This window comes from Carassius carassius, chromosome 37, assembly GCF_963082965.1.
Source record: "Carassius carassius chromosome 37, fCarCar2.1, whole genome shotgun sequence".
Classification (NCBI taxonomy): domain Eukaryota; kingdom Metazoa; phylum Chordata; class Actinopteri; order Cypriniformes; family Cyprinidae; genus Carassius; species Carassius carassius.
In genome coordinates, this window is record NC_081791.1 from 1160126 (window position 1) to 1183074 (window position 22949).

At 38.7% G+C, this 22949-nt stretch overlaps 1 long non-coding RNA gene across 1 annotated transcript; it reads right to left on the reverse strand.

Moving 5' to 3' along the window:
- Nucleotides 1-20998: 20998 nt before the first annotated feature.
- On the reverse strand, nt 20999-22361 carry LOC132117638 (uncharacterized). Its single transcript, XR_009425794.1, has 3 exons — nt 22275-22361; nt 21216-21310; nt 20999-21132 (listed from the first exon to the last, which is right to left on the reverse strand). It is a non-coding gene; the product is annotated as an uncharacterized LOC132117638 (long non-coding RNA).
- Nucleotides 22362-22949: the final 588 nt, after the last annotated feature.

The following is a 22949-nucleotide window of genomic DNA, read 5'->3' on the forward strand; positions in this document are numbered from 1 at the left end:
AAATCAAGGACCACCACGTCTTAGTCCGTTCGGACAACATGTCTGTGGTGTCCTACATAAATCGCCAGGGCGGTCTCGGGTCCCGAAACCTGTACAGGCTGGCGGAACGCCTCCTGGTTTGGGCTCAGCGCAACGTGCGTTCGCTGAGGGCAGTGCATGTGCCTGGGCTACAGAATCTGGGTCCAGACAGGCTGTTCAGAGGCAATGTTCCTACGGGCGAATGGTCTCTACACCCGCAAACAGTCCGGCTGTTGTGGGAGAGATTTGGCAGGGCGGAGGTGGACCTCTTCGCGTCCCAAGAAAACGCTCACTGCCCCGCGTTCTTTTCCAAGAACGAAAGCGCGCTGTCACGGAAATGGTCGTGCTGCCCGCTTTATGCTTTCCCTCCCGTCTCCCTCCTTCCGCAGGTGATAGAACGGGTGAGAGAAACGAGATGTTCAATACTGCTTGTAGCACCTCTTTGGAAGAACCAACCATGGTTCCCAGATTTGATGCAGTTAGCAGATGACGCCCCGTGGCCAGTACCGTTGAGGAGGGACCTCCTCTTGCAGGCCAGGGGTTCGATTTGGCACCCTCAACCGGAGTGGTGGTTCCTCCATATGTGGGCGCTCAACGGTTACCCGCTGATCTCGCAGTGGGATTGCTAAAAACCATCACTCAGGCTAGAGCTCCGTCGACATGACGTCTGTATGCCTCGAAGTGGTCGGTGTTCTCCAGCTGGTGCACAGCTCGAGGATGTTCACCCCTTAGTTGTGAGGTGACGGAGGTTCTCTCCTTCCTACAGGAGCTGTTGGATAAGGGCAGAGCCCCATCCACGCTCAAAGTTTATGTGGCGGCCATCGCAGCGTTTTCTGAAACAGCGCTCGGTCAGTCAATAGGAAGGAATGATTTGGTCATCCGCTTCCTTAGAGGAGCTAGGAGGCTGAATCCTCCCAGACCTCCGTCAGTCCCTATGTGGGACCTCGCGGCGGTTTTGGAGGCCATGAAGGGTCCCCCTTTTGAGCCTATCCAATCGATTAGCCTTCAGCATCTGTCGTTCAAGACAGTATTCTTGTTGGCTCTCGCTTCAGTGAAGCGTGTGGGTGATCTGCACGCGCTCTCGGTGAGCCAGTCGTGCTTGGAGTTTGGGCCTAATGACTCAAAGGTCATACTCAAACCTAGGCACGGTTATGTGCCGAAATCCCTCAACACGCCGTTTCGGGCTCAGGTTATTGCCCTGTCTGCCCTGCCGGTGTCAGGAGAGGATAGAGACTCGAGTCTTCTTTGCCCTGTCAGGGTTTTAAGAGCTTGTGTGTCTCGCTCTGCTGCCTTTCGACAGACTGAGCAGCTGTTTGTCTCGTCCGGTGGACGTTCCAAGGGAATGGCTGTTTCGAGACAGACTCTATCCAGATGGATAGTTGACGCTATAGCGTTAGCTTACGCTTCCAGGGGCCTTCAGTGCCCGCTGGGCGTCAGAGCACACTCCACAAGGGGCGTCGCCTCGTCGTGGGCGTGGTCTACTGGGATCTCCTTGCAGGATATATGTATGGCGGCAGGTTGGGCCTCGTCGTCTACATTTATCAGGTTCTATAACCTGGAGGTTCCCGCCTTGTAAGCAAGGCTGCTGTCAGTATAGTCGAATCAGGGCCCTGAGGGGAATTCTGAGTTCATGAGCGCTATGCGCTGCCGACTGTTATATGGGCAGTATTGCGTAAGACCCGCATTGCCACATTGGTCAGGCCTTGCCTCGGCTGTGTGATGTCATATTGCCGCATCTACGGATGCTGCTAGATATGGAACGGAGGGCTTCCCCCCTTCCTGTCCTGGACTCTCTGTGAGTCCCTCAGGTGACTGTCCACTGTAAATCCTGGGCGTTGCTTTAGGTTTATTGGTGTGTGATCCCTGCACGCACAGTGTTTTACATTGGGTTCCCTTAGCGTCTTAGCTAAGACGCAGTACGAGATGGTCTGATGTTGCATCAGCCTGCACTCAATAGGCTGTGCAGTTGCCGCAGAACAAGCCAATGAGCGAACGAGCCGTCTCGCCTATGGCTGTGTACTGCTGCAAATGCGCTTTACAAAAATACAAAATTAAGGATAATTTTTTGCTTCAGTATTTCGTGAAAAGAGACTTTTCCCGTAGCGTCTTAGCTAAGACGCAGTACTCATTCGCTCTTCTAGAGAGAACCGAGGTTACGTTTAGTAACCGAGTACGTTTTAATCGTACAGATAAGAGCAATACATCAATCGAATCTGTAAAGGGTCTACTTTTTTTGTATACAGACATAGTAACAACAAAACTTTGTGCACTTATAAAATAAAGATAACAAACAAGGTGTGCCGTCTGCAGCCTTTGTCTGCGCTGATCTTCATTTACAAACACGTCATTAAAATGAACTGTAACTCTTTATTTACACACTTTATTCAGCAGAGATCATAAACATGAGTAAGTCTCTTTTTATTTATTTATATACTTGTACTAGCTTTCACATAACCTGTAAACATTTTACTAGTTAGACTTTTTCCAAAGACTCTTTCCAAACTATAATTCCTGACTAAATGTATAATCAAGTGAAATATTATGAAGTTTCACTAACAATATGCAATACTATACCATACAAAACCTTGATGTAAATAATAGAAATGTAACAAATAAATGTAACTGTAACAAATGTTACAAACAATGCTGTTCTTTCAATTTATCCCCCCTAAAACTATTAAAACTTTATCTGCAGCCAGAACCAACTCGGATGTAAAATCACCAAACTCTTTAATAAAGTCTGTATGGTGCCCTGGTGGCCTGTATACAGTAGCCAGTACAAACATCACAGGGGATTTATCATTAACATTTTTTTTCTCTGGATAATGTTATATGAAGCACCATTACTTCAAATGAGTTATACTTGAAGCCTGCCCTCTGAGAAATCCTGAAAACATTGTAATAAATTGAAGCACCACCTCCTCCTTTGCCTTTTAAATGTAGCTCATGTTTATAACAGTAATCTTGGGTGGTGGACTCATTTAAAATAATGTAATCATCAGGTTTTAGCAAGGTTTCTGTCAAACAGAGCACATCTAGATTATGGTCAGTGACCATATTATTTACAAAAAGTGTTTTCGTAGAATGATATTCAATAAGCCAAGCTTTATCATTTGTTTATCTGTATTGCATTTGTATTTTGTTTGTTGAACCTCAATTAAATTGTTACTCTTAACTTGGTTTGGACGTTTTTTGTATTTTCTAGTTTGGGGAAAAGACACAGTCTCTATAGTGTGACAACTATGCTAAAAGTAACTTGAGGCACATAATTAAGATGCTAGATTGTTTATTCATCTCAACATTTCTATGTTCTAGGTTATGTAAAGGTGATTTATATGCATCTTACATTTGAGTGTATGTTGTATATTGTTTTGAGATATGTGAAGTGACTGTAACTTTGTAAAAATAGTATTTCCTCAATATCATTGTTTATTTTTGTTACAGTTTCACAAATTGGTCTTCAGTAAATAGTTATTGGGACTCTGTTTAGCTCACTGCTGAAGCGAAATAAGGAAAACATAGCTGAGGGCAGAAGACTTCGCTATTCAACTGCATCACTTCAGTGACTACAATGATACGCAATGGATAAAAGGCCTTAATTTATGGAGATGAGGAACAGTGCTCAACTCACTATTGAAAGTAAATATCCTGTAGCAAGATTTCTTCGTTGCCCAGATTTAATATCACTGCTAGTCAATGTCACCTTTATTTATATAGCGCTTTAAACAAAATACATTGCGTCAAAGCAACTGAACAACATTCATTAGGAAAACAGTGTCAATAATGCAAAAATGATAGTTAAAGGCAGTTCATCATTGGATTCAGTTATGTCATCTCTGTTCAGTTAAATAGTGTCTGAGCATTTATTTGCAATCAAGTCAACGATATCGCTGTAGATGAAGTGTCCCCAACTAAGCAAGCCAGAGGCGACAGCGGCAAGGAACCGAAACTCCATCGGTGACAGAATGGAGAAAAAAACCTTGGGAGAAACCAGGCTCAGTTGGGGGGCCAGTTCTCCTCTGACCAGACGAAACCAGTAGTTCAATTCCAGACTGCAGCAAAGTCAGATTGTGCAGAAGAATCATCTGTTTCCTGTGGTCTTGTCCTGGTGCTCCTCTGAGACGAGGTCTTCACAGGGGATCTGTATCTGGGGCTCTAGTTGTCCTGGTCTCCGCTGTCTTTCATGGATGTAGAGGTCCTTTCTAGGTGCTGATCCACCATCTGGTCTGGATACGTACTGGATCCGGGTGACTGCAGTGACCCTCTGATCTGGACACAGACTGGATCTGGTGGCCACGGTGACCTCGGAACAAGAGAGAAACAGACAAATATTAGCGTAGATGCCATTCTTCTAATGATGTAGCAAGTACATAGGTTGTTATGGGAAGTGTTTCCGGTTCCGGTTTACCTAATTAATGCAGCCTAAAAATCCTTTAACGGATTTGGATAATAAAAGCATATTCGTATGTTATGTGTATGCCAGGTTAAAGAGATGGGTCTTTAATCTAGATTTAAACTGCAAGAGTGTGTCTGCCTCCCGAACAATGTTAGGTAGGTTATTCCAGAGTTTGGGCGCCAAATAGGAAAAGGATCTGCCGCCTGCAGTTGATTTTGATATTCTAGGTATTATCAAATTGCCTGAGTTTTGAGAACGTAGCGGACGTAGAGGGTTATAATGTAAAAGTAGCTCATTCAAATACTGAGGTGCTAAACCATTCAGGGCTTTATAAGTAATAAGCAATATTTTAAAATCTATGCGATGCTTGATAGGGAGCCAGTGCAGTGTTGACAGGACCGGGCTAATATGGTCATACTTCCTGGTTCTAGTAAGAACTCTTGCTGCTGCATTTTGGACTAGCTGTAGTTTGTTTACTAAGCGTGCAGAACAACCACCCAATAAAGCATTACAATAATCTAACCTTGAGGTCATAAATGCGTGGATTAACATTTCTGCATTTGACATTGAGAGCATAGGCCGTAATTTAGATATATTTTTGAGATGGAAAAATGCAGTTTTACAAATGCTAGAAACGTGGCTTTCTAAGGAAAGATTGCGATCAAGTAGCACACCTAGGTTCCTAACTGATGACGAAGAATTGACAGAGCAACCATCAAGTCTTAGACAGTGTTCTAGGTTATTACAAGCAGAGTTTTTAGGCCCTATAATTAACACCTCTGTTTTTTTCAGAATTTAGCAGTAAGAAATTACTCGTCATCCAGTTTTTTATATCGACTATGAAATCCATTAGTTTTTCAAATTGGTGTGTTTCACCGGGCTGCGAAGAAATATAGAGCTGAGTATCATCAGCATAACAGTGAAAGCTAACACCATGTTTCCTGATGATATCTCCCAAGGGTAACATATAAGTACGATTTAAACCATGCTAATGCACTTCCACTGATGCCAACAAAGTATTCAAGTCTATGCAAAAGAATGTTGTGGTCAATTGTGTCAAACGCAGCACTAAGATCCAATAAAACTAATAGAGAGATACACCCACGATCAGATGATAAGAGCAGATAATTTGTAACTCTAAGAAGAGCAGTCTCAGTACTATGATACGGTCTAAATCCTGACTGGAAATCCTCACATATACCATTTTTCTCTAAGAAGGAATATAATTGTGTGGATACCACCTTTTCTAGTATCTTGGACAGAAAAGGGAGATTCGAGATTGGTCTATAATTAACTAGTTCTTTGGGGTCAAGTTGTGGTTTTTTGATGAGAGGCTTAATAACAGCCAGTTTGAAGGTTTTGGGGACATGTCCTAATGACAATGAGGAATTAATAATAGTCAGAAGAGGATCTATGACTTCTGGAAGCACCTCTTTCAGGAGCTTAGATGGTATAGGGTCTAACATACATGTTGTTGGTTTAGATGATTTAACAAGTTTATACAATTCTTCCTCTCCTATGGTAGAGAATGAGTGGAACTGTTCCTCAGGGGGTCTATAGTGCACTGTGATGTGATACTGTAGCTGACGGCTGAATGGTTGCAATTTTATCTCTAATAGTATCGATTTTAGAAGTAAAGTAGTTCATAAAGTCATTACTGCTGTGGTGTTGGGAAATGTCAACACTTGTTGAGGCTTTATTTTTCGTTAATTTAGCCACTGTATTGAATAAATACCTGGGGTTATGTTTGTTTTCTTCTAAAAGAGAAGAAAAGTAATCGGATCTAGCAGTTTTTAATGCTTTTCTGTAGGATATGTTACTTTGCCGCCAAGCAATACGAAATACCTCTAGTTTTGTTTTCCTCCAGCTGCGCTCCATTTTTCGGGCTGCTCTCTTTAGGGTGCGAGTATGCTCATTATACCATGGTGTCAAACTGTTTTCCTTAACCTTCCTTAAGCGTAAAGGAGCAACTTTATTTAAAGTGCTAGAAAAGAGAGAGTCCATAGTTTCTGTTACATCATCAAGTTGTTCTGAGGTTTTGGATATGCTAAGGAATTTGGATACATCAGGAAGATAACTTAAAAAGCAGTCTTTTGTGTCAGAAGTGATGGTTCTTCCATACTTGTAACAAGAAGTAGAATTTACAATTTTGGCTATATGAATTTTGCAAAGAACTAAATAATGATCTGAGATATCATCACTTGGCTGAATAATTTCAACACCATCAACATCAATTCCATGTGACAGTATTAAATCTAGAGTATGATTTCGACAATGAGTAGGTCCTGAAACGTGTTGTCTAACACCAATAGAGTTCAGAATGTCTATAAATGCTGACCCCAATGCATCGTTTTCATTATCAACATGGATATTAAAATCACCAACTATTAAAACTTTATCTGCAGCCAGAACTAACTCGGATGTAAAATCACCAAACTCTTTGATAAAGTCTATATGGTGCCCTGGTGGCCTGTATACAGTAGCCAGTACAAACATAACAGGGGATTTATCATTAACATTTGTTTCTTTGGATAATGTTAACAAATAAACAAATAAACAAACGAGTTATACTTGTAGCCTGCCCTCTGAGAAATCCTGAAAACGTTGTTATAAATTGAAGCAACACCTCCACCTTTGCCTTTTAGACGGGGCTCATGTTTATAACAGTAATCTTGGGGGGTGGACTCATTTAAAATAATGTAATCATCAGGTTTTAGCCAGGTTTCTGTCAAACAGAGTACATCTATATTATGATCAGTGATCATATTATTTACAAAAAGTGTTTTCGTAGAAAGGGATCTGATATTCAATAAGCCAAGCTTTATCATTTGTTTATCCATATTGCTTCTGTTTTTTATTTGTTGAACCTCAATTAAATTGTTAATCTTAACTTGGTTTGGACGTTTTTTGTATTTTCTAGTTCGGGGAACAGACACAGTCTCTATAGTGTCTCTAGTGGTGTTTTCTTAACCACAAAGTTTAATTCATGCCGCTAATCTGAGGTTTCTTTGACAGACAAGGCTTACTAACGCTCTACTAACAACAGAAATTTGGGTTTCTTCGCTAAAATCAGGTTAGTTTCTTATCGTAAAATTTAAACACATTATAGCACTGAAAACGTTATACTGCTCCTAGGAAGGCACATTCAAGCTATAGTTTAACGGAGTTTATCAGAAACTGCATGTTTAAAATATTAATAACATTTATGAGACAAACACGCGTTTGATACGGAGTCCGCTTGCAAATAATGTTTAAGCGATTGCCCGCATTCTCCACCATGTATGTAGTAAATTAAGCTTGAAAGGGAAATGTATATAGATAACAATTATGATTAATTACAATTATTTATATGAGCTGCCAGTAGTAATTGGAGCAGAATTAAATTAAGTCAAGTCACTTAATAAAGTCACTTATAAAGTTTATTTATATAGCGCTTTAAACAAAAAGGATTTCGTCAAAGCAACTGAACAACATTAATTAGGAAAACAGTGCTTTTGTAATGCAAACTGTCATAATGCAAAATGACAGTTAAAAGCAGTTCATTTGTGAACTCAGTGATATCATCATCTCAGTTCAGTTTAAATAGCATCTGTGCAATCATTTGCAATCAAGTCAACGATATTGCTGTAAATGAAGTGACCCCAACTAAGCAAGCCAGAGGCAACAGCGGCAAGGAACCAAAACTCCATCGGTGACAGAATGGAGAAAAAACCTTGGGAGAAACCAGGCTTAGTTGGGGGGCCAGTTCTCCTCTGACCAGATGAAACCAACAGTTCAATTTCAGGTTGCAGCAAAGTCATATTGGCAGAAGAATCTGTTTCCTGTTGTCCCGGTGGTCGTCTGAGACTAGGTCTTTACAGGGGATCTGTATCTGGGGCTCTAGTTGTCCTGGACTCTGCTGTCTTTCAGGGCTGTAGATGTCCTTTCTGGGTGCTGATCCACCATCTGGTCTGGACACATAGTGGATCCGGGTGGCTACAGTGACCCTCTGACTTGGATACAGACTGGATCTGTTGGCTACGGTGACCTCGGGATAAGAGAGAAACAGACTATTATTAGCATAGATGCCATTCTTCTAATGATGTAGCAAGTACATTGGGTGTTATGGGAAGTGTTCCCGGTTCCGGTTTAACTAATTAAATTATTAATTTAACTAATTTGCCCTCTAGAAGCTTGCGTTCTGCAAGTGAACGTCGCTTGATTGTGCCATCCCAAAGAAGCACAAAGTCACTTTTACAGACTTTTAAATTAAATGTTCCCTCCTGGTGGAATGACCTCCCCAACTCTATCCGGACAGCTGAGTCCTTAGCCATCTTCAAGAATCGGCTTAAAACACATCTCTTCCATCTTTATTTGACCCCCAAACTTTAACACTTACTAATCTAAATCTATTCTTTAAAAAAAATCTAACTACCTTTCTAATCTTTTTATATTCTATTTTCTTTTCATTAATTATGCAATTGTATGTGTGTGTGTATATGTGTAAAGGCCTCTAACACTAGCTTGCTCTATTCTTTTTTCATTCTATCTGTTTTCTTTATATTATATTATTTAAAATCCCATGCTACACAGCAAAATCCCCAGTGTTAATTTAACACTCTGAGTGTGGACACATATAAACACTGAAGCAGTGTTAAAAGTAACACTGAAGCAGAGTTGAAGTTAAAGAGATAATTAAGAAGTTAATTGAGTTATGATTGACCATTATTGAAGACACCTGATGTTAACTAGCAGAATCACCAAACGAGAAAATCACAATTTGTGTGTCACCATTATAGTGGTCAGTGTTTGCTTTAGTTGGGATCTTGACCCTTCAGTTATTAACTTTAGATTTTGTGTGGCTGTGGTAATTGAGTTATAACATACAGACAGACCAGAACCAATGCAATCTTATGGATTTGATTGTGTTTTGGACTAATTCTCATGGAGTGACCTGAATGCCTGAGTTCAGGTTTCTTTACTGTGTACATAAATTAGGTAGAAAAAAATCCAGCATTTTTGCCATAATATGACATGTTTTTAAAAGTTAGTTCTACATAAAGAAAAAATTCTTTAGTTTAGACACACAGACATCAAGAATCATCGTGAGCATCACAACAACCGTGACCATCAAAAAAGCATGTTGTAGCCAATAAAAACTCATCCATGGCTCCCATCATGCATTGCGGCATGAATAAATTATGAGCTGAACTGTTTTTTTTTTTACATTTTATTCTAACTATATTTTATTTTTGCTGTTTTTATGTGAATTTTTTTATATCTAGTTTTGTGATGTTCAGAGAATATCTGTTTATCTGAATATGCTGTTTGTCACCGTTGTTGAGATTCATACGCTGATTCTTGTTATCTGTTGGTGCCTAAAATTAAAACTCTTTAATAAAAAAAAAATATCAGAATCGTTTGTAAGAGATGCCTACAAAATGGATAGAAAATACAAACTCTTTCATTGTGGAATCAAAGCTGTTACAATATATAACGATAATCGATAATCTTAGAGAAGAGACTGTAAATGAGCTCAGTGATTAAGGTCAAGCAACGATTACATTAAAACATAATAATCAACACCCGATGATTTTTGCTGATGAAGTGCCTAACTGATGACGAAGAATTGACAGAGCACCCATCAAGTTTTTTTTTAGGTCCTATAATTAACACCTCTGTTTTTTCTGAATTTAGCAGTAAGAACTTACTTGTCATCCAGTTTTTATATCAACTATGCATTCCATTAATTTTTCTAATTGGTATGCTTCGCCAGGCCGCGAAAAATATAGAGCTGAGTATCATCAGCATAACAGTAAAAGCTAACACCATGTTTCCTAATGATATCTCGTTAGGGTAACATGTAAAGCATGAAGAGTAATGGCCCTAGTACTGAGCCTTGAGGTACTCCATACTGCACTTCTGATCGATATGATACCTCTTCATTCATTGCTATGAATTGATGGCGGTCATATAACCAACAAAGTGTTCTAGTCTATGCAAAAGAATGTTGTGGTCAATAGTGTCGAACGCAGCACTAAGATCCAATAGCACTAATAAAGAGATACAACCATGATCAGATGATAAGAGCAGGTTATTTGTTACTGTAAGGAGAGCAGTCTCAGTACTGTGATACGGTCTAAATCCTGACTGGAAATCCTCACAGATACCATTTTTCTCCAAGAAAGAATATAATTGTGAGCATACTACCTTTTCTAGTATCTTGGACAGAAAAGGGAGGTTCAAGATTTGTCTATAATTAACTAGTTATTTGGGGTCAAGTTGTGTTTTTTTTTGATGAAAGGCTTAATAACAGCCAGTTTGAAGGTTTTTGGTACATATCCTAATGACAGTGAGGAATTAATAATAGTCAGAAGAGGATCTATGACTTCTGGAAGCACATCTTTTAGGAGCTTAGATGGAATAGGGTCTAACATACATGTTGGTTTAGATGATTTAACAATTTTATACAATTCTGCCTCTCCTATAGTAGAGAATGAGTGGAACTGTTCCTCACGGGATCTATAGTGCACTGCCTGATGTGATACTGTAGCTGATTGCTGAATGGTTACAATTTTATCTCTAATAGTATCGATTTTAGAAGTAAAGTAGTTTATGAAGTCATTACTGCTGTGATGTTGGGCAATGTCAACACTTATAGATGCTTTATTTTTCGATAATTTAGCCACTGTATTGAATATCTGGGGTTATGTTTGTTTTCTTCTAAAAGAGACAAAAAGTAATCAGATCTAGCAGTTTTTAATGCTTTTCTGTAGGATACTGTAGGTTACTTTCCCGCCAAGCAATACAAAATACCTCTAGTCTTGTTTTCCTCCAGCTGCACTCCATTTTCCGGGCTGCTCTCTTTAGGGTGCAAGCGTGCTCATTATACCATGGTGTCAGACTGTTTTCCTTAACCTTCCTTAAGCGTAAAGGAGCAATTGTTTTTAAAATGCTAGAAAAGAGAGAGTCCATAGTTTCTGTTACATAATCAAGTTGTTCTGAGGTTTTGGATATGCAGAGGATAGTCTTTTGTGGTAGAAGTGATGGTTCTACAATTCTTGTAACAAGAAGTAGAATTTATAGCTTTAGCTATATGAGGTTTGCACAAAACTAAATAATGATCTGAGATATCATCACTTGCATAATTTCAACACCATCAAAATCAATTCCATGTGACCAAATTACAATCATCTCATCTGTTTTTGCAGTGAATACTCAGCGCAATTTCAAATTAACTCTAAGAAAGGATATTTCTGTGGCCACAGAAATGAGATTTGATGGATTATACCATCAGAAAAAAACAGAGAATGAAGCTATGAAAAGAGTCAGTTAACCACTTGAGTAAAATCATCAGCACCGTTTATAACAGGGTTTATAGCTTATACTAAACCTCGGTTTCGTTTAGTTAAATGTATGATACATGCATTTCCTTGTCCTGGAATGAGCGTCTAGATGCAAAGTCTTGATGTTTTTGGAGGTTTGGTGGTGTAGGAGTTGCGATTACGTTCTTCCGGTCTTGAAGAGTGATGAATTCCAAAGGTGTCCTGACTCAATGGTGATTGGGAGTTTCTTCCCAGTGGAAATTGACAAGAGCTAAAAGAGACATCAGCTGAGATCCTAAGATCATTGGTGAATGGAAAATTCAAGGCACAAAGCCTGGCGCAGACTTAGGGGTCCAAGAGAATTCTAGCTCACATACTCTTAGCAGAAGAAAGGAAAGCTGATCAAAGAGAGATCAAGAGAGAGGGCGGAACTGTGTGTGGGCTTTTCTTAAAGTCTAAGACGGTTCACGCCTCTTAGGAAGGGCCTAGCTTGGGAACCAGCTTGTTCCCGACCGTCACATAAAAAGATTTGCACATACTTGTTTGATTAGCAGGATTATTTATTCAATATAACATAACCTGTTACAAAGAAAATAACAATAATGTCTAGGGATTAAATAAACCAAAGAAAATAACAATCCAATGGGCAAGGAATGCTGATAAATAATAAGTCAAAAGGAAAACAGGTTGGAGCAAATTACTCCTCTGAAGAACCAGGTTCTCAGAGAGGAAGTCCAGTGGAGCAGTTCAGCCAAACATTTATACTCTCCGCCCATGAATTATCCAATTAGCTTGGACGTCACATGATGAGGAGGATAATGGTTATCCTACCGCCATCAGGTAAAAGAAAAGGAAGACAGGGTCATAACACCTCCCTCCTCAAAAAGATTCTGGAAAAGAATCAAAAGAGAAAAACAAAAGAAACATATGAAGTAACAATACAAAAATATCAAAGATATGGTCCCTCTATCCATGAATCATCTCACTCTACCTCATCTCTCAGCACCTCTGGGCCCTAGAAGTGCAAAAAGAAGAAAGGAGGAAACAAGCGACAGTGAAATCATGAGGTTACATTCTAGAGAGAGTGTCGGCTATTATGTTATCCTTCCCTCGTACATGCTTAATCTCCAGGTGGAATGGCTGTAAAATAAGACTCCACTGCATAAGTCGTTGATTTCGATTCCTCATCCGATTTAGAAAAACCAGAGGGTTATGATCTGTATAAACAATAATTGGGGCAGCAACTGAACCCAAATATACCTCAAAATGTTGTACAGCTAGCACAAGGGCAAGAGCTTCCTTTTCAATAGTGGAGTAAACTTGATGATAACGGTTGAACTTATTTGAAAAATTACTAACAGGATGTTCAACTCCATTTAGAACAGCACCTCCACCACAAGCGCTGGCATCAATGGCAAAAAACTTTTCTAAAGTTTGGAGCATTCAAAATGGGTTAAGATGATCAGACCAAGAGTTACTATACAAGACAACATCGTCCAGATATGACTCACAACCGGACATTCCATACAATATACGATTCACCAAACGTTGAAAAGTAGCAGGGGCATTTCAGACCCCAAAAGGCATTAGCGTATACTGCAGGAAGGCATCAGGGGTAAAAAATGCAGATAACTCTTTTGCTCGGTCGGTTAAAGGAACCTGCCAATACCACTTTAGAAGGTCGAACTTACTCACAAATTGGACAGAGCCAACATGATCAACACAGTCATCAATACGAGATAAAGGAAAGCAATCAGGTTTGGTTAAAGTTTCTGATAATCGGTACAGAATCGATGTGATCCATCTGCTTTGTTCACTAAAACACAAGGGGAGCCAATTTGTGACTAAGTAAATAGTTCACCTCTCTCTGTAACAAATCTCGTTTTACTGGACTGACTCTATAAGCACTTTGCTTAATAGGAGAGGAAATTCCTACATCAATATCATGTTCAGAGATAGAGGTACGACCAGGAACATCAAGAGAAAGTGAAGGAAAAGACATTACCAACTCAATGAAATGTATTTCCTTCTCGGCTAGATAAGACAAACGACAGGACAAATCAGCCAGAATTTTTGAGTTGTTCAGACGTCCATCTACTTTTTCCTGAGAAAGAAGATTCCCATCCTCATCAAGATTCCTGGAAGCATCACCACCTATACTGCAAAGAGGATAGGGAACCCCTGACTGTTGTTCTAGATTAGAGGGATTACATGGTGTCACAATACCAACAGAAGCAGAACTACCCGGAGCAACACAGAATTTTAACAAGTTAATGTGACAGACCTGAACTTTTTTCTGACAATCAGGAGTGTTCAACAGATAATTATTATCCGAAAGATGCTTAGCTATACTATAAGGTCCAGTAAATTTGGCTTGGAATGGGTTAGTAGGTAGAGGCAACAAATCCAATACCTGATCAACCACCTGAAAACTCCTAAACTTAGCCTTCCTATCAAAAAGTTGTTGCATTTTTGTTTGAGACTTACCCAGTTTCTTTATAGCTATAGCCCGTGCCTCAAAGTTTGTGACAAAACCCACCAACATAGTCTGCAACACTCTCTGGAGGCTTAGTAGTATGCCATTCACCAGCTAAAACAGCATAATGTCCTCGTACTGCATGACCAAACACCAATTCATTTGGACTAAAGCCCATACTTTCTTGGGTTACTTCACATATAGCCAGTAACATCCACGACAGACCCTCTTCCCAGTCGGCATTGAGTTCCACACAATTTGATCTTAAAAGAGACTTCAAGGTTTGATGGAACCTTTCAAGAGCCCCCTGACTCTGCGGATGGTAAGCACTAGAGACATTGTGGGACATAAAATTTTAACCCTGATCTGATTTAATAATCTTGGGAATACCAAAGGAAAGGAGCAGCTGGTATTTTCTGATTGGGCTTACCAGTAATCTGACACCTTTGACCGGATTTTATATATTTGGCCACATCTCTTTTTAATTTAGGCTAATAAATCTGTTGCATAACACAATCATATGTTTTACGGACTCCGGTATGACCAGCAAGTCCTTGGTGAGCCAATGTCAGCACAGGAACTCTAAACAGCAGAGAAACTACAATCTGAGTTTTAAATTCCACATTATTTCTGCACATAATCCCCTTCCTACAAAGAAGACAATCTTCAATAAAATACAAGGAAGAAAGATCATCAGAACCCCTGCTAGACCTTGCTGAAAAAAATAAAGACTTAAGGGTGTCATCGGTCTGTTGTGCTCGAATTAGATCTGTAAAAGAGAAGTCAAAGAACAATCATCAAAATTAAAAAACTCTGTATTAACACTCTCAATACTGGGTATAACCTCAGATGAAACAACAGATTCATTTTTCAGTTCTGTAAATTCTTCCTGATCAGAAATGTGCAAAGAATAGACCATTGAGTCTTCCTGTTCGGAACATTTAGAGACATCAGATTTTACTTCATGGGCAACAACAGCAGGAAAGAAAGTGTCATTAAGTGAAATCTCGTCATCCTGATTTTCAAATAGTTTAGCCATCGATCCAGTGACTGCACAAGCTGGGAACAAATCAGAGAATACTTTATGATCTTCAGTATCAGATTTTCTAGGTACATATGTTACTATGGGTGGAGCTGCCACATTACGCTCTCCCCAAAAATTTCCCCCAGCTAAATCATTTCCAAGAATAAATGTAATCCCAGAAACTGGAAGTGCAGATCAGACACCAACAACAACGTCACCAGATACTATGGCAGAAGAAAGATGAATTTGATGCAAAGGCACTTCAATAAACCCCATCTCAGCCCCCGTATCTCTAAGAATACGCACTGACACAACTTTCTTCGAACTAGATAAAGACACAGTTCCTTCAGTGATAAAGGGTGCATAATCAACAGAGTGATGAACACTCTGCATAGCAGGTTTACCACAGGAACGATACAAAAGGTTATCTCTTTTCTCTTTTCTGAGAAGATCATCAATATCAGGAAGGCGATTAGCACACCCTCAAGTAATGCAGAGGTCAGACAGATTAGGCCACAATATAAAAAAGATACTATGTCGATTTTTGAAGCAATTGATAGCAAAATTCTGGAAGACATAGTGCAGCACCTAAAATCGTCAACCTGCTATCTTGACACACTTCCCACATCTTTTTTCAAAAATGTGTTTAACTGCTTAGAAGCAGATCTTTTAGAAGTGGTGAACGCCTCACTTCTTTCTGGGACATTTCCAAACTCCTTAAAAAATGCAGTTGTTAAGCCCCTCCTGAAAAAGAGCAATCTTGATAACACCATTTTGAGCAATTTTAAACCAATATCTAATCTTCCTTTTATAGGTAAAATTATAGAAAAGGTTGTTTTTAATCAGCTGAACAAATACTTAAACTCAAATGGATACCTGGACAATTTTCAATCTGGTTTTCGACCGCATCACAGCACAGAGACAGCACTCATTAAGATAATAAATGATATTCGCTTAAATTGTGACTCTGGCAAAATATCGGTACTGGTATTGCTAGATCTCACTGCTGCGTTTGACACTGTCGATCATAACATACTACTAGAGAGACTGGAAAACTGGGTCGGGCTTTCTGGGATGGTACTCAAATGGTTCAGGTCATACTTACAAGGGAGAGGTTATTATGTGAGTCTAGGAGAGCATAAGTCTAAGTGGACGTCCATGACATGCGGAGTCCCACAAGGGTCAATTCTTGCACCGCTCTTGTTTAGCCTGTATATGCTTCCCCTAAGTCAAATAATGATAAAGAACCAAATTGCCTATCACAGCTATGCTGATGATACCCAGATTTACCTAGCCTTATCTCCAAATGACTACAGCCCAATTAACTCCCTCTGCATTGATGAAATTAATAGTTGGATGTGCCAGAACTTTCTTCAGTTAAACAAGGAAAAAACTGAAGTCATTGCATTTGGAAACAAAGATGAAGTGTTCAAGGTGAATGCATACCTTAACTCTAGGGGTCAAACAACTAAAAATCAAGTCAGGAATTTTGGTGTGATTCTGGAGACAGACCTTAGTTTCAATAGTCATGTCAAAGCAGTAACTAAATCAGCATATTATCATTTAAGAAACATTGCAAGAATTAGATCTTTTGTTTCCAGCCAAGACTTGGAGAAACTTGTTCATGACTTCATCACCAGCAGGGTGGACTATTGTAATGGGCTCCTCACCGGCCTTCCCAAAAAGACCATTAGACAGCTGCAGCTCATCCAGAACGCTGCTGCCAGGATTCTGACTAGAACCAGAAAATCTGAGCATATCACACCAGTCCTCAGGTCCTTACACTGGCTTCCAGTTACATTTAGGATTGATTTTAAAGTACTTTTACTCGTATATAAGTCACTAAATGACCTAGGACCGGAATATATTGCAGATATCCTCACTGAATATAAACCTAACAGAGCACTCAGATCATTAGGATCGAGTCAGTTAGAAATACCAAGGGTTCACACAAAACAAGGGGAGTCCTCCTTTAGTTACTATGCCGCCCGCAGTTGGAATCAGCTTCCAGAAGAGATCAGATGTGCTAAAACACTGGTCACATTTAAATCTAGACTTAAAACTCATCTGTTTAGCTGTGCATTTATTGAATGAGCACTGTGCAATGTCCGAACCGATTGCAATATATATTTTCACTGTTTTTTTTTATTTAATTGTATGTAAAATCATTTTCTAACTGTTTTAAATTCATTTTAAATAAGTACAGTTTTAATCATTTTAAAAGTTTTAAAATTGCTTGTTTTATTATTTTTCTTCATTACTATTTTACTTTCTTTTATGTAAAGCACTTTGAATTACCATTGTGTACGAAATGTGCTATATAAATAAACTTGCCTTGCCTTGCCTTGCCTCTTTTCTCAAGATTGTCACTTGTGAATGAGGATGTAACACCAAAGCAACAGGTTTAGAAAGTCTTTCTTTCTTCTTAAGAACAAGACAATCTGAGATCTTATGGCCAGTTTTTATACAATAGAAACATACCATATCTTTTGAAAAGGCAGACTTACACAGATTTTCGCCGCATCCAAATACTGCTGTTTCTCTTGCAGTGACATAGTTCGAAATTTCAGCTCATTTTCAACATCCACATCACAGGGAGAAAACACAAAAGATTTGCTTGGAGCAATAGACTCAGTTCCTACCTCTAAAACTCCTATCCATGAGTGATCATTTCAAAGTTGTCACGAGTGTTTCCTTCAGTCTCTTATCTTGAGTAGTAAAATCAATACTAAAGCGTTCGGCAATTTGTAACAATTTCTCCTTTGTACACCTCTCAAGTAAAGAGTCCGAGATGCAAGCGAAGAAATTCTTCTAATGCCACGTTTCCACCGCAGGAACTTTACCCAGGAACTAGGGACTTTGGCCTGGTACTCGGTGTGTTTCCACCGCAGGAACCAGGAACTATATAAATGTTCCTGAACATTTAAAAAAAATGCCCCTCAGAAAGTCCCTGCTGGCGAGGTGGTACTTTTTCAAAGTTCCTGAACTTTCGGGGGCCGGACTTGGGCGCTAAACATGCTGATTGGTTGAGTTCACGCAGCATTGGTGAATTCAACCACCATTTATACGGATCAACATTTTCAAAATATTACTATTATTGTGTCATGAAATGTAATTTTAAAAGTATTTCAGGCGAGAATGTAGTTGTTTAAAACTCAACTCTGTGGTTTATTTATAAAGACAGCGCCTATTTAAAAATGTGTTTCGCCGATCTCAGAGACGGTCAGCTCCACGCGATCAGCGAGAGCTCAGTCCTCATGTATCTACCGAGAGCAGCCTCACCTCGGCTAGACCTTCTGATATGTGCCGCTGGCTCTGATGTCTCTTTAGTGGTTAAACATAAGATATAATTCGTTTTGGGTAAATCTAACAGGTTATCTTTAGTCTTTATTCAATTTATCTATATGTTAAAATTAAAATAAAAACGGCAAATCTATATAATATTTATTTTCATTGTAATGGCTGTATATATACATATCCCTGAACTAAGTACATTTCTGCAGCTGTTATTATGCTTAAATGAAAACGAAAGGAGGCAGTGGTATTTGATATCCTATTTTTTATTGTAAATATACAGAGAGGAAAATTGCAGTAGCCAAAGCGAGCTGACTGAAGTTATGAAGTACGCTGCTTATTGCAGATTTACCGGATTTGCGTCATTGCGGACATCACACTCCGAGTCAAATGAGCAAAGTCTGAACTACCGAGGATGCACGTCCAAAATCAGTGTACTTTGTATTGAGAAACGCGCGCAGACCTACATCACCAGTCTATTAGCCTAATCTTCCCGGTACTTTACACCGTGGTGGAAACGCAGAAAGCAACAGGTCTGGGGGGAAAAAAGTTCCTGGGAAACAGAGTTTCTGGTACAAATGTTCCGGGTAATTTCGGTGTAAACGCGGCATAACACACACACCTTTGCAACAACACAAACAAACAACTGACACAAGCGAGAGGGTCGCGTTTACTAAAACTATACCTCCCATAAGCCACTACTTCAAAAAGGAACTACAACCATCAGTTACGTAACCTACTCATTCACAAAAAACATCAAATACTTACCACAAGTCAAAACACATTGTAGGTTCGTAAAAAAAAAAAAAAAACGCACTCAAACAAAGAAACACAAACGTGTCTTATTCACAAATTGTGATGAATAGGTTCACCTCCATGAACTGAGAGACTCCAGCTCCTATCTGAAAGAAAACTAACTACTTCCTATCTAGCCTTTAAGGATGTTCCAGGCTCGGGGCGACATTAAACACTAAACTCGTGTTTACACTCGAACTAATGGGTAACTAGCATGGATTTAGCTGTGGTCATTAACCAAGGACTGAAACAAACTAAAAAATATAATTTCGTAACATTCATAATCAGAATGAGCTTTATTGTCAAGTATATTTATACATGCGAGAATTTTTTTTTTTCGTGACAGAAGCTCTGCGCAACAGAATGATGGCGACAGAACAAAAAATCACATAAAAAAAGGTAAGGAATGACTCATAATGAAAAAACAAAACATACAAATAAGTAGGTAAGGAATGACAATATACAAATTGACAATTGTGTGTGCAGGTATATAGGCAGTTTTGTATGTACAGGTATATTATCTGCAAAAATTAAAGTGTACACTAAGTATGTGTGTTAGATAAATACATGTGTGTGTATATAAATGTAAATATGTTTTATGATTCAACATCCTTGCTGTCTGGATTTTATATTTCTTTCGTTTGAACATCCATATGCAGCACAAAAGTCCGACATTGTCCATGAATTCAAAGTACAGGCGGAGATCGCAGTGTTACCTAGCTACCTCCTATGACAAGACCCGTGTTCCAAGATGGCGGCGGTTTTGACGCATGCTTAGAACCCCAAGGCGACATCTAGTGTATATATCTATGAAAGAAAAGGAAGACAGGGTCATAACATTATACAACCCTTTGCGTGAAAGCCTGGTAATTTGCATATATAACTAGATCAGAAGTAGATATACAAATTAGTAAGGATTCTTAGAACACTAATATGTTGCATAGGTTTCAACATATAATATACACTCTCATTTAGATCTTGATGAATTAATATATACTAGAAGATGAATTAATATATACTAAACATGGTAATGTTAACATTAACGAGTGGTTCATATCATAACCATGCATAAAACAGGATACAATAAAAAATTGCATTAAACAAGAACAGTAACAACGACCTGAAGTATATGCGTGTTCATTCAAAGAAAGCTTTTTCCATGAATTAATTAGAGAAGAGTCAATTTTATAGCAGTATGTTTCAGAGAGAACTTAGGAGGAATGACCCGGCCCTTACATTTTTTTTTATTAATCACTCTATGCTATATTATCACCAAATATTGGATTCAATCTTTTTGTCAACTTGTTTTCTTTCAATTAGGAGTGGTTTTGTATTTATATTTGCATCTGATTAATCCTAAGCCTTGTTTATCTGACAGTAGGCACCTAATTTTATGAGTGAAAAAGCATTATTTATTAATAATTTTCACAATGAAATAAAAACTGATGAAAATGTTCACTGTTTATCACAATAGTGTACTTTGATGTTTAAGGGGGTTTGTTTTGAAAGGCTTTTATTTTGTACAAAATGGCACAAAGTCACACTTGAGGTGTTCCCAGTCAAATATGACTGTCCATTTAGAATGAATGGGAAAGATCACAAAAAACAGGGCTTTTATTTTAAAATGCTTTTATTTTCTTGAAAAGAGCACAAAGTAACACTTTTTTTTTCCAGGAAAGGACCTGTTTTAAAAATTGTAACTAGAGGGCAGAACAGACTTACGATTCATAATAGGCGAGGATTGTTATATACAGTTTCTACTGACCTGGTCATTTCTGTTTGGACAGAAGATGGCCCGGGAGTTTGTCCTCTAACATGAGATGATCTGACAAACCAAACAACAACAAAAATCAAAATTTTGATCACAATGTATGTGTTGCCATTTAATAATAAAAAAAAAAGCAATACCTGTTTATACCCTGACTAGTAGAAGACCCATCAGCTCTCTCTTGTGTCAAAAGTGACAAAAGGTGCCTTGCTGATCTCAGCACTTCATTGTCTCCCTTGTGAAACAAACACGGCATGGATGGAAGATGGAAAGTATCTTAAAAAATATTACGTCAACATAGATATCAAATTATTAATGTAGATACAGAACTGTCTTTCTGAAAAGCATCGAGTGGTCGGGTTTCCGGCCACTTTTGATATCAAAACTGACCGCCACAAATGGATTTTCCAAAAGGCTTGGACTTCATTAAATAAACATGACCACTGCACGTTTCAAAATCAAAAACCAGAGCGGGTGTTTTTCATCACTGTATTTCAGAAGGAAACCGACTGCATTTAGAAAATGTTCGATTTCATTTTCATTTCATTTTGCATGTAATGCTTGATAAGGCCGTGTTTGTGAGCTCAGAGCTGCCGTTACCGGAGAAACCTCTTTCTCTCCCACTATTAAAGCGGACCCTTTAGGCAGAATATGAATTCGCGGGGTGCCGCCATGAATAGAGTGTAAGGCGCGGGAAACACTGTGACATTGGTTCTACCATCTACTCAGACCTACGATGCTTTTGAGAAATGAAGCCCTTGCCTGGACATAGCAGTGACAAGTCCTATTTAATTAAAAGACGGAGATTAACTGATATACTGGTAGAAATGTAACTTAATTTACAAGTGGCAGATTTATTTTATAATTGCGATTGGGTTGTATTTAATGGTGCTATATATAAAAATGGTGCTATTTAGTATATTGTCATTAACCAAACATAGCATAACCAAACAATACACTCAATTTCAGCGTATTATAGTGGTTTTACTTGAAAAAAAATATAAACACAAGGCAAGAGAATTCTGGATTTATATTGATCACATTATATCACCTTTGTAGTAAAAAAACACAGCTTGTGTACTTGGGGTAACAAGAGGAATCACTTAAGACTCTTGAGTAAACAATGATTTGGGTCTTAATCTTAATTTTCCGCATATAAATACAGCATACTGACCTATAAAATCATAACTTGTACTCACCGCTCGGTCCATTTCGTCAAATGATGTTTTATGAAGGCCTCTCGTGTCTGTTGCTTTGATGCTTGTCAAGACAAAGATGCGCTTGCATGGTGATGATTTACAGCAGATGAGATTATGATCGGTAATCGACTGATTTTCCTGTTGTTCCCGGATGTGAAACGTTGAATTTACTGTCGAATTTGAACCACTGAATTTGTGGAAGCGAATTTGTAAAGCGAAATAAAATGGACTGAAACTTGCCTGTTGAATATTATAGGTTGTATTTTTAAACAGATCGAATATTTTGGAAGTGAAATCTGAAAGGTGAATATGAATTCTTGAATTTTTGATTATGAAAATCTGTTTGAAATGTTTTTAATTGAAATATTCATGTCTTAAATATACAACCATGTTGAATTTCAGCCCATAATAATGCAAGACTTAAAAATTCAACGCATTTAAATGCCGGTACAGTTAATGCAATGCATATTTTTTCAGTTATTGTAATTCAACAAGCTTTTTTAATTCAAAAACATTTGGCATTAATAAACTTCCATATGGATACACATCATTACTGTTTTGTTTGTTTTGGGAAGTGCGCGGTTTTGGGTTTAGAGACGGGCGAGTGTGAGCATTGCTCTCAGTGAAGATGCTTCGTGCTCCTCTGAACTATTTTCAAAGCGCACCCACCTTTTC